Consider the following 7,634-nt stretch of genomic DNA (forward strand, 5'->3'; position numbering starts at 1 on the left):
CCTTGCCAAAGTGGAGGGTTTGTCAGCCACCTTGTATAGTTCTAGAGGTATGATCTCATGAACTTCCACTTTCTCTCCAATCATGATAATATGGATCATGATAGCCCGATCCACAGTTACTTCGGACCGGTTGCTAGTAGGAATGATAGAGCGTTCTCAGTTGAACCGGCTTGCCTTTGGAGTCTCTCTTTCATTGGGCTCCTTCCACACAGATATCCATGAGGACTTGGTCCAACCTTTGATCAAAGTTGACCCTTCTTGTGAAAGGATGAAGATCTCCTTGCATAATAGGCAAGTTGAATGCCAACCTCACGATTTTTAGGCTGAAATCCAAGTATTTCCCCCGAACCACTATGAGCCAATTCTTTGGGTTTGGGTTCACACTTTGATCATGGTTCTTAGTGATCCATGCATTAGCATAGAACTCTTGAAACATTAAGATTTTGACTTGTTGGATGGGGTTGGTGAGAACTTCCCAATCTCTTCTTCAAATCTCTCATTGGATCTCCGGATATTCGCTCTTTTTGAGCTTGAAGGGGACTTTGGGCATCACCTTTTCTCGGCCACAACTTCATAGAAGTGGTCTTAATGGACCTTTGAGATGAATCTCTCCATCTCCCATGACTCGGAGGTGGAAGCAATTGCCTTCCCTTTCCTCTTTCTAGAGGTTTCTCCGGTCTTAGGTGCCATTAATGGTTATAGAAAAATAAAAAGCAGAGCTTTTTCCCACACCAAACTTAAAAGGTTTGCTCGTCCTCAAGCAAAATAAGAAAGAAAAGAGGAGAAGAAGAAGAAATAGAGGAGATGGAGGTGTGTAAAGGGTTCGGCCAAGGGGGTAGGAAGTGTTGGTGATGTGTAAAAATGAAGGAGTGAAGGGTGGTATTTATAGGGGAAGGGAGAGAGGGAATCCGTGTGAGAAGGGATGGGTTTGGGAGGGTATTGGTTTTAAATTCGAATGGTAAGGTAGGTGGGGTTTATTTTGGGAAATAGTGGATGGATGTGAGTGGTGAAGAGATTATGGGGAAGAGGGTAGGATTTGATAGGTGAATGGTGTTTGGCGAAGAGTGTTATGGAAAGGTGTGAAGAAGGGAAAGAGTGAATTGGGGTAGGTAGGGATCCTGTGGGGTCTACAGATCCTGAGGTGTCAAGGATTTTTCACCCCTGTACCTTTTTGGCATTGAAACGCCCACTTTGTGCCATTTCTAGCATTAAACACCAGGCTGATGCCTATTTCTGGCGTTAAATGCAAGTCTGGCTGCCAATTCTGGCGTTTAACGCCTAGAATGCTGCCAGACTGGGGGTTAAACACATATTCTGCTACCTTTACTGGCGTTTAACGCCAGCTAGACACCAGACACCCTTTTCTGGTGTTAGATACCAGTCTGGCTACCAATTCTGGCGTTTAACGCCCAGAATGCTGCCAAACTAGGTGTTAAACGCCTATTCTGCTATCCTTACTGGCGTTTACCCGTCCTCTAGGGTGTGCTGTTTTTTATTCTGCTTTAACTCTGCAGCTATTTTTGTGACTTCATATGATCATCAACCTAAAGAAGATATAGACTAACACTAGAAAATAAAAATGAGAAAGTAATTAATATAGATAAATCAGATTGGGTTGCCTCCCAATAAGTGCTTCTTTAATGTCAATAGCTTGACAATGAGCTTTTACAGAGCTTCACAGATGCTCAGAGCATGATTGTGGCATCCCAATACCAAACTTAGAGTTTGAGTGTGGGGGCTCTGCTTGACTCTGTATTAAGAGAAGCTTTTCATGCTTCTTCTCCATGTTTACAGAAGAAGATCCTTGAGTCTTAAACACAAGGTAGTCCTCATTCAATTGAAGAACTAACTCTCCTCTGTCCACATCAATAACAGCTTTTGCTGTGGCTAGGAAGTGTCTTCCAAGGATGATGGATTCATCCTCATCCTTCCCAGTATCTAGGATTATGAAGTCAGCAGGGATGTAAAGGCCTTTAACTTTTACCAAGACATCCTCTACAAGTCCATAAGCATGTTTCATTGATTTGTTTGCCATCTCTAATGAGATTCTGGCAGCTTGTACCTCAAAGATTCATAGTTTCTCCGTTACAGAGAGTGGCATGAAGTTGATACCTGATCCCAGGTCACACAGAGCCTTTTCAAAGGTCATGGTGCCTATGGTGCAAGGTATTAAGAACTTTCCAGGATCCAGTTTCTACCGAGGTAGTGTTTGCAGAATCCAAGTATTCAGTTCATTGATGAGCAATGGAGGTTCATCTTTCTAAGTCTCATTACCAAATAACTTAGCATTCAACTTCATGATTGCTCCTATATACTAAGCAACTCGCTCTTCAATAATATCTTCGTCTTCTTTAGAGGAAGAATACTCATCAGAGCTTATGAATGGCAAAAGTAAGTTCAGTGGAATCTCTATGGTCTCTGTATCAGCCTCAGATTCCTTTGGTTCCTCAATAGGGGACTCCTTATTGGTCAGTGGACGTCCCTTGAGGTCTTCCTCACTGGAAATCACTACCTTGTCACTCTCTCCATGTTCGGCCATTTCGGTTATAGTTGTGGCCTTGCACTCTCTTTTGGGATTCTCTTCTGTATTGCTTGGGAGAGTACTAGGAGGAGTTTCAGTAACTCTTTTACTCAACTGACCCACTTGTGCCTCCAAATTTTTGATGGAGGACCTTGTTTTATTCATGAAACTGAGAGTGGTTTTAGATAGATCAGAGACTATGTTTGCTAAGCCAGAGAGGCTCTGCTCAGATTTCTCTTTTTGTTGCTGAGAAGATGATAGAAAAGGTTTGCTATTGCCAAACTTATTTTTCCCACCATTATTGTTGTTGAAGCCTTGTTGAGGCTTCTGTTGATCTTTCCATGAGAAATTTAGATGATTTCTCCATGAAGGATTATAGGTGTTTCCATAGGATTCTCCCATGTAATTCACCTCTTCTATTACAGGATTCTCAAGGTCATAAGCTTCTCCTTCAGAGGAGGTTTCTTTAGCACTGCCAAATGCAGCTTGCAATCCAGTCAGATTCTGAGAAATCATATTGACTTGCTGAGTTAATATTTTGTTCTGAGCCAATATGGCATTCAGTGTATCAATCTCAAGAACTCCTTTCTTCTGAGTCATCCTATTATTCACAGGATTTCTTTCAAAAGTATACATGAACTGGTTATTTGCAACCATCTCAATGAGTTCCTGGGCTTCTGCAGGTGTTTTCAGATGAAGAGATCCACCAACAGAATGGTCCAATGACATCTTGGACAACTCAGATAGACCATCATAGAATATGCATATGATGCTCCATTCTGGAAGCATGTCAGAAGGACACTTTTTGGTTAATTGCTTGTATCTTTCCCAAGCTTCATAGAGGGATTCACCTTCTTTCTATTTGAAGGTTTGGACGTCCACTCTAAGCTTGCTCAACTTTTGAGGTGGAAAGAATTTGGTCAAGAAAGCATTGACCAACTTGTCCCAATTATGTTCTAGCTCTGTCTCTTACAGCAAAAGGGAAAAGCATAGGTCTGTAGACCTCGGGATCAACCCCATTGGTCTTAACAGTGTCACAGATCTACAATAATTTAGCTAAAAACTGATGAGGATCTTCCAATGGAAGTCCATGAAACTTACAATTCTGCTGCATTAGAGAAACTAATTGAGGCTTAAGCTTAAAGTTGTTTGCTCCAATGGAAGGGATTGAGATGTTTCTTCTATAGAAGTTGGAAGTTGGTGCAGCATAGTTACCAAGCATCTTCCTTGCATCTCTAGCATTGTTGTTGGGTTCGGCTGCCATGTCTACTTTTTTTCGAAATTCTCTGTAAGGTCCTCTCCGGAGTGTTGTGCTTTAGCTTCTCTTAGCTTCTTCTTCAGAGTCCTTTCAATTTTAGGATCAGCTTCAACAAGAATATTTTTATCCCTGTTCCTGCTCATATGAAAAAGAAGAGAACAAAGGGAGTAGTGGAATCCTCTATGTCACAGTATAGAGATTCCTTGATGTGTTAGAAGAAAAAAAGAATAGAGGAATGAGGTAAAGAGAGAATAAGAAGAATTCGAACACAGAGGGAGAGAGAGGGTTCAAATTATAAGTAGAAGAGAAGTGTTAGCAAATAAATAGAAAGAGATGAGAGAGAGAGTATTCGAAAATTAAACTAAAATGATTAGTTAATTAAAAAGATTTTTTGAAAAAGTGGTTAGTGATTTTCGAAAATTGAAAGTGGAAAAGTGGTTAGGTGGTTTTGAAAAAGATAAGAAATAGTAATTAGTTGAAAAAGATTTAAAAATAATTTTGAAAACATAAGAAGTCAGAAAAAGATTTTGAAATCAAAATTTTAAAAAGATATGTTTGAAAAAGATTTGATTGAAAAAGATATGATTTGAAAAGATATGATTGAGAAAGAAATTAAAAAAGATTTGATTTTTTAAAATTAATGACTTGACTAACAAGAAACTAAAAGACATGATTCTAGAATTTAAAGATTGATCATTTCTTAACAAGAAAGTAACAAACTTGAAATTTTTGAATCAAAACAATAATTGTTAGCAAGGATTTTTGAAAATATGAGATAAGATTAAGAAAGAGATTTCTGAAAGATTAGTTTGAAAATTTTCAAAAAAATTGAAAGATGAACATTTAAAATATGTTTGATGCAAAAAGTTATGAATTAAAACATGAAAAATTGAAAAAAATCGAATTGGAAACAAAATTACCTCCCTTGTGTCATCCTGGCGTTAAACGCCCAGAATGCTATCCATTCTGGTATTTAACGCCCATTTGGCTGCCTCTTTGGGCGTTTAACGCCCAGCCAGATACCCTGGCTGGCGTTAAATGCCAGAAATCCTTCTTTACTGGGCATTTTTCTAAACGCCCAGAATGCTGCCATTTATGGCTTTAAACGCCCAGAATGCTGCCCATTTTGGCGTTTAACACCCAGAATGATAGCTTTATTGGTGTTAAATGCCCAGAATGATAGCGATTCTAGCGTTTAATGCCCAAGGTGCCTCTTTACTGGCTTTTTAACGCCAGTGAGCTCTATTTCTCTGTGATTCTTCTGCTTTATATTCTGAATCTTCATTTCTCTGTATTATTTACTTGAAAAGATTTATATTTTTGACTTTTTTGAATTTATAATAAGGAGAGAGAAAAACACAAAATGACTCAAAACATAAGAATTTAAGATCAAACCAATAATGCGTGCAAGAACACTTTGAATGTCAAGATGAACACCAAAAACACTTTGAAGATCATGATGAACATCAAAAACATATTTTTGAAAACTTTTAAGAAAAGAGAGACATGCAAGACACAAAACTTAGAAATTTTGAATGTTTAGACACTATGAATTCGAAAATGCATATGAAAAACAACATAAAATACAAAACAAGAAAATCATGAGAATGAACAAAGGAAATCATCAAGAACAACTTGAAGATCATAGAAGAATACGATGCATATTTTTTTCGAAAACTTAAGAAAATAAAAAACATGCAATTGACACCAAACTTAGGATTTGACACTAGACTCAAACAAGGAACATAAAAATATTTTTTTTGTTTTTATGATTTTATAAATTTTTTTCGAAAATAGAAATAAAAAGCTTAAACATAAAATAAATTACCCAATCTAAGCAACAAGATGAACCGTCAGTTGTCCAAACTCGAACAATCCCCGGTGTAACACCCTAATATTCAAATCCTTATGCTCGAGTCATAAGTCAATGATATTACGGTGGTACGACTCTCAGGTGGATTTTTAATATATAAATATAGTTAATTTCGAAAGGAGTATTAATCGAGAAGCCTGAAAAGAGTAGAAATAAAATCGCGAAGACGTATCACTCACGTTTCGACAACGAAAAGTTAAACTGTGAAGCCGAAAGCGATAAACGGACAAGGCATAAAGGAGATTAAGAGATAGATAACGGATAGATATATATAACATAAGTAATAGCCACTAGTCGCGACCCGCGAAGTTTAGGCCGGCTAGGGTACAGTATGAAAGTAGTTGACAACAGTACATCCTAATCTCTCCCAAAGGAAACATAAGAGCCTCTATAGGCAAGTTCCAAAAGAGTTCAACACATAATATAATCTTTTCAAAACAAAGGTGGAGAGATTCTAAGCAAAACACAAGGTAGAGAAAATAAATATCTTCGCCGTCTCTCAGACGAACCGCAGCTCACTTCTGAGCACCTGAACCTGTATCTGAAAAACAAGAGATATATACGGAATGAGAACCCCGGGCCCATGGGTTCCCAGTACGGTAAAAGTGCCAAATAAATACAATGCACTGCAATAAAAACTCACTAAGCATCCTAAACTCCTTTTCACCAAATATCCAGCCTAGATTCTCACTAATCCATAAATAGGCATCTGTCGTAAGGGGATACTAAATCTAGTTCATGTTACACATGTTTTCCAACTCGCTGATTCTTCCACGAATCAGACTCAGAATCATAAGCAAAACCATCACCAGTTATTCTGCCTCAGCAACTCTATATCAATACATCATACCCTCGCCTGGAGCTAGTGAAATCACATCACTGCGTCTACCCAGGGGGCTCAAATGATCTCATTCGAAAATCATCATCATTATGCAATCGCATTATCAATTTATCTCATCAAGAACAGCCCCTAACATCCACCAACACCATCATGGGGGATCTCTCAGTTGTACAAACACAAGCAATACAGACAAGTAATACACAAATAAGGTACAAGTAGAACAAATAGCATGTAATCAGGTAACATAGCATATATGATATAGAAATCCAAAACAAATAGGCAAACCCAAACAATTCAAACATATGCAAATGAAGTATGCATGCCCTATGGCTGATGATATCATCTGTCGGTTATATAGCCAACCCGACACGTCCTGGTAGCTAACCATGGACAGAAACACCCCTTGCGGAGCAAGTAGGTTTGAGCTACAACCCCCTTGCTACTACCCGCTCAGCCCAGAGCCAGTGGAACAACCACTACTGCGGCTACTACCCAGGCGGGTGTTTAACAGCTCAACCTGGAGCCAGTGGAACAACCACTACTGCGGCTACTACCCAGGCGTCACAATCTCTGACCTGGAGCAAGTGGGACGAACCACAACCCTTGCTACTACCCAGGTATCTTAAGCATTAACCCGGAGCAAGCGGGACGAACCACAACCCTTGCTACTGCCCAGGTATCTTAAACATTAACCCAGAGCAAGCGGGACGAACCACAACCCTTGCTACTACCCAGGTATCTTAAACATTAACCCGGAGCAAGTGGGACGAACCACAACCCTTGCTACTGCCCAGGTATCTCAAAAGCATTGACCCGGAGCAAGCGGGACGAACCACAACCCTTGCTACTGCCCAGGTATCTTAAGCATATATTCATTCAATCTCAATTCAAATTATCAATCCTCATTGTTATCAAATCTCAAACATTAACCTGGAGCAAGTGGGACGAACCACAACCCTTACTACTACCCAGGTATCACAAATACATTCATTCCAAACTCCATAATTAAACCCATTTATCATAAACATCCTTTTCCGTCTCACACCCGGAGCAAGTGGACAACGCCACTGCCTACTATCCGGGGTTACACATTACATTTCAACATTTTCCATTATTATCCATTCAACACATTCATTCATTA

At 39.2% G+C, this 7,634-nt stretch overlaps 1 non-coding gene across 1 annotated transcript; it reads left to right on the forward strand.

Annotated features, from left to right (window-relative positions):
- Window positions 1-3,304: 3,304 nt before the first annotated feature.
- On the forward strand, window positions 3,305-3,412 carry LOC130952674 (small nucleolar RNA R71). The gene has a single exon (XR_009074852.1). It is a non-coding gene; the product is annotated as a small nucleolar RNA R71 (small nucleolar RNA).
- The last annotated feature ends 4,222 nt before the right edge of the window (window positions 3,413-7,634 follow it).

The sequence above is a fragment of the Arachis stenosperma genome, chromosome 9, assembly GCF_014773155.1.
Source record: "Arachis stenosperma cultivar V10309 chromosome 9, arast.V10309.gnm1.PFL2, whole genome shotgun sequence".
Lineage (NCBI taxonomy): Eukaryota > Viridiplantae > Streptophyta > Magnoliopsida > Fabales > Fabaceae > Arachis > Arachis stenosperma.